Source organism: Octopus bimaculoides, chromosome 6 (assembly GCF_001194135.2).
Source record: "Octopus bimaculoides isolate UCB-OBI-ISO-001 chromosome 6, ASM119413v2, whole genome shotgun sequence".
Classification (NCBI taxonomy): domain Eukaryota; kingdom Metazoa; phylum Mollusca; class Cephalopoda; order Octopoda; family Octopodidae; genus Octopus; species Octopus bimaculoides.
Window position 1 is genome coordinate 68,616,670 of NC_068986.1, and position 5,695 is coordinate 68,622,364.

Here is a 5,695-nt window from a genome sequence, read left to right on the forward strand (position 1 = left end):
ATATATATTTAATCTTTAATCTTTTACTTCTTTTAGTCATTAGACTGTGGTGATGCTGGGGCACCACCTGGAAGAATTGAAGTTGAATGAATTAATCCCAATACTTATTCTTTTTTCATTCTTTAAAGATTGGTACTTAATTTATTAGTTTCTTTTATCAAACTGCTAAGTTACAGGAATGTAAACACACCAACACTGGTTGTTAAGAATGCTGGGTGGGGAACAGACAGACACACACATTTATAATAGGTTTCTTTCAATTTCTGTTCACCAAATCCACTCACAAGGTTTTGGTCAACCTGAAACTATAGTGGAAGACACTTGTCAAGGTGCCACAGAGTGGGACTGAACCTGAAACCCTGTAGTTGGGAAGCAGACTTCTTGCCACACAGACATATACACATGTACGTGTATGTAAAATATTGGATGCACTCATGGCTGGAAAGTTAAGGTGCTGGGTTTGATCTTGGGTAAGGGTCTTTACAATAATCTCAGGTCAACCCCAAATCCTGTTGATGACATCAGGTAGACAGGAAATACATGGAAGCTTATCAGTTAGACAGTCCATGTAATTCAAAGGAGCAGACTTATCATATATTGTGACATGCTAATTTACATACCTGCGGAGGGATATATGAAGGTATATATATCTGTGGAATACTCAACCACTTAAATGCTAATTTAATAAGTCAGATGATCAGTTGACTGAACAACCAGTTGCTCATCAGTAAAACCAATGGAAGATTCATCATAAAATAAAACTTAAGGCATGCTTTTTTAGAAAACATTATTTTTAGTCTGGTTTATGAAAAGTAGACACTTTAATTAGACCACAGGTTTTTCTCTGAGGATAGAAAAATAAATTGATCTGACTGGTTTTGTTGTTTATCTAAATCTCAGAGATTGATTTCCACACTTTCAGACCACTAGTATTTAATATTTTAATTCATGAATAAAAAAAAAATTAAAAAATGACAACATTGTCTGAGTCTTCTAAAAGATGTAAATTTCAGGTTGTACCTTTTTATGCCATTACTTGCTTATATCATACTTCAGCAGAATTACATTTCTTCATGTGTTTCAGTCTTTAACCCATTACCTCCCATAATTCTATTAACTGGAATTTTTTTATGAAACTTTGATTTCTAGCATAAAACAGCCTTAGAAACACGCTGGAATGATCAAAATAACATTTCAAAATAACATTTTAAATAGAAATAAGCGAGATATTGGGTGAAAAATTAGCAAACCTCATTTGGATATCAGAGAAATATACCTAATAGATATAGCAAAAAGGTTAGATATGTGTAAATATTGACAGATAATTACGAAACTTGTAATTTTTAAGTGATCTCATATGAGATCACTGGTAGGTAAAGGGTTAATATTACTAAACCTCTATCTATCACTTGGATTATCCATAACTTCTACATTCTTCTTATACCTCAAATTTTTCCTTTAAAATTTTTTTTGTTTTAATTTAATAAGCTATATTAATTAATTTTTTCTTCCAATTCATGGAGACAGGTATTTTTCATATAGATTATTTGATATATAAACATTACCATTAAGTAACTTAGTCCCCCTCCTCTGCCACTGCTATCTTGGAAAAGGCATGAACATCACAATCTGATTATTAATCCTCCATAAAATTTAAGCCCTTGTGCTTTTGCAAAAGATAATGATTTACAAAGCAAGTACCATACAGTTGGAGCTGAAGTCCATGCTACAACCAATTCATTTCATTTTATCATTAATATTTTCTTTACATACTCACATATCTAAACTCACACACCCACACATACATAATGATAAATGATCAAACCCATTGACTTAAGGGGATTAGTATGTCTATATATCTTCCACAAGCATTAGCAATAAAAGTCAGTTTTACATCTGATATGTCATGCTTTATAATGGAACTTATTGGATGTTACAATAAATTAGATGTAGTTGATTGCTACATTTTATACATCTGTACAATTAATTAGATCCCTCATTACATCTTACATAAAACAAACATACGTTACATATATGGGCAAATGCTTTACATTGTACTTTCGAATGACAAATTAATCTAAGATCTGAAATGTTCCAGAAACTATTCCAAGATAGCCTGAGAAAACCAACAGCAAATGCCTTTCTTTTTCTTTTAATTCTTATAGTTTAGTTTAGTTTATTTGCTGTTCCCAAACCACTTTCTTTCTGATAATTTCCATTACACATTCTCTACTTATTCTAACAAAAGCCAGTTCATAATCAGCCTCACTTCCTCCAGGATAGTCACATAAAACTTCTTTCTATTAGTAAAGGATGCATCTAAGTGCATTTACAAATGCTACTATATAACAGAATAAAAGATGATGGGCTGACACCGTTTGTAGATTGGCAACAAAATGCCCAGAAGTCAACTTTGCTTTCCAAACTTCCAGAGTTGATAAAAGAAGTACTGGTCAAATACTTCACCAGTATAATCATTTTAACATCCACTTTTCTATGCTTGCATGGCTCAGGTGAATTTGTGAGGCAGATTTTCTGCAGCTGGATGCCCTTTCTGTTGCCAACCTTCACATGATATCAAGACAAGGGTACACACAAACACATACACTTGCAATGTGCACAAACTTGCACATGACAAGCTTCTTTCTATTTTTGTCTACCAAATCCGCTCACAAAATTTTGGTTAGCTGGGGCTAAGTAAAAGACATTTGCCCAAGATGCCATGCAGTGGGACTGAACCCAAAACTAGATGGATGGGAAGCAAGCATCTTAACCACATACCCACACCTGCGCTTACTTGGTTGATTTAATTGATTATACCTTCCCCCAAATCTGTGGCCTCATACCAATGTTATAAATCAATATTTGTCAGAGTAAAGGAATTGGTAGAGTATTTACTTAGTTTTTTTATCCTTCAACATTCTATAAATGAATACTGGTAATATACTGACAGTAGATTTAATTAAAAACATTCCTTCTTTATAAACATGTGACATTGTTCAGATGCAAAAAAAAAAAATAATAGTAGACAGGATAATTAGTCCATTATTTTAATTATTACATATAACGTTGTGCTATGCGTACATTTTTGTATCCTGCTACTATAATTCAAATGATAAGTATTGTTCCTGTTGTGCTTGTAACTTGGCAACATTCTGCATCATTATAGTTTATTTTCCATTTTATAATTTTGTCTGCAAAGGGCAGTGTCCCATCGCTTTTCTGCTGGAGTCATAGCTCCAGTAGAGCACAAAATGGAGAGAAGGCCCAGAGAAGGCTTAACCCTTTGGCATTCACATTATTCTGCCAAAAGTAATGCTTATTTTTTATTCACATCATTTTTAATTAATCATGCATTATCATGTAGCTATGAAACTTTAATGTGGTAACTAAATTTTTAGAATGATATTGTAGGGTTAGTGTGAGAGATCACATCTGGTCATAAAAACATAAAACAAGTAGAATATTTTGGTTGAATATAGTTGGTTTCATTGCTAAATACTGTAGGAAGTGATACACTTTAAAAATGGCAGGAAGGGGAATGTTAGGAGATGTGACAGAATTGAAGTAGAGGTGCAGCTACAATGAAGCAGGTGGAAAACAAGAGAGGAAGGGAGAGAGAGAGAGAGAGAGAGAGAGAGAGAGAGAGAGAGACAAACAGGCAGACAGACAGACAGAAACTGAGAGAGAAGTCAACAGTGGACAAAGGAATGGATTGAGTGTGGTTGTAAGAGAAAGCTAAATCTTCTACTCTACAGTGAATGATTTTAACTGTGTGTGCTGGTGTTCTTTGAATACATTTGTTGTGATGAATTTGTGTGTGTTCAGAACTATTAAATGAAACTATTAAACTATTTCAATAATCACAATTACAAACAACTGGCTGTATGGTAAGAATTCTGCTTCTCAGCCATATGGTTTTGGGTTCAGACTCACTGAGTGAAACCTTGGGCAAGTGTCTTCTTCTATAGCCTCAGAGTGACTAAAGCCTTGTGAGTGGATTTGGCAGACAGAATATTAAAGAAACCTGTCAATATATATGGCACACGTGTGTATGGAGGGGATGTATGCATGCATGTGTGTTATTCTTTCCATATAATAAGCAAATGCTGCCATCATGCATACACTGTCCATCATATTCAGTCCTTCACAAAAACATGTCTGGTCATGGAGGAATATTACCTTAATTAGAAACAAGTGAGGGTTGGTGACAGGAAGGGCATCTGACTAGAAAATCTACCTCAACAAATGCTGTCCCACCCATGCAACCATGGAAAAGTGTACATTAAAATGGTGATGATGATGAGTAAATAAGGTCATGTTATTAATTACCAGGTGAATGAGTTATATATTTACCCTTATATAACATTGATCTCGATATATACTTCAATTTAAATTATATTAATTGAAGTAAACTGGAAAATAAATTAGAAAGATTAAGTACTAGATAAACAACTAAATCACAAAAACAGAATTTTACAGTAATACCGACTTAAATTAATAACAGCTTTCCAGTTTGCTCACTCAAATTTAATTTCCAAAGGTCATTCTTAGGTTTTGAGAATATTTTATTTCTGTTTTCGATATATTTAGATGTTGCTGTGTGGTATGAAGTTTGCTTTCTAATCGCATGGCAACTTGGGCAAGTGTCTTATGTCATAAACCCAGATTAACCAAAGCCCTGTGGGTGGATTTGGTAGACAGAAACTGATTTAGTAGAAAGAAGCCTGTATGTAAGTATGTATAAATGAATGTATGTATGTATGTATGCACGTGTGTGTGTGTGTGTGTGTGCGTGCGCGTGCATGTGTGTGTGTGTGTTTATACCCCACCACTACCACCACCACTTGACAACAGGTAATCATTTGCTTGCATCCCTATAACTTAGCAGTTTGGCAAAAAAAAAAGCAGATAGAATAAGTGGTTGTTTTTTTTTTTTAAAGTCCTGGGGTCGATTAGCTCAACTAAAATCATTTAAGGTGGTGCCCCAGCATGGCCACATTCTAATGACTGAAACAAGTAAAAAGTTGAAAAAACAAAACATAATAAGCACCATTTATAACAAGAACACACGCTTATTTCAACATCTGCTTTTGATCAAAGAACATGATGTAATTATTCGTGTAGTTAGCAGAATAATTTGATTCAATAGGTTAGTTGCAAAAATTAATGGAGCACGTGTCAAAATTAGTCCCACACAAAATAATACTTAGGATATGAATAAGCCAAAACATATTGCAACAAAGCACTATAAAGGACATTAATACAGATACACACACACACACACACACAGTTGTGTCCAGATGGACGTACATAAACAAAACCATCTATAAGAATGGTGAAGTGGATTAAAGTGTTGTGCCAAGTGAAGAATAGACAGAAAGGCAAAACGCCAAGGTAATAACTGAATAGAACATTAATTAAAGGTGCCAGACTGAATTAACTAGTTGCTCTACTTGTGCTGATACTGCCACCAAAATAGATGATTGCCTATTTACACTTGCTATTTTCCATTGATTGTCCAATGGCTTTTCAAGCTGAACTACAACTAAAGTTTCGGTGGGACTCTGATATTTTTGGTTACTTTATTTTTACTGCCAACACACTAACTTATTTTGATACTGAGGAAAAAAAAAAAGAAGACTTATTTAGTTAACAAAATACCTTTCTAGGAGACTTATTGTTTAGCTCAGTT

The 5,695-nt window shown here is 34.0% G+C and overlaps 1 protein-coding gene across 3 annotated transcripts in view; it reads right to left on the reverse strand.

Annotated features, from left to right (window-relative positions):
• The window catches only part of LOC106881081 (pleckstrin homology domain-containing family F member 2), a 213,093-nt gene that overhangs the window by 65,504 nt on the left and 141,894 nt on the right, over positions 1–5,695 (reverse strand). The window lies entirely within an intron of this gene.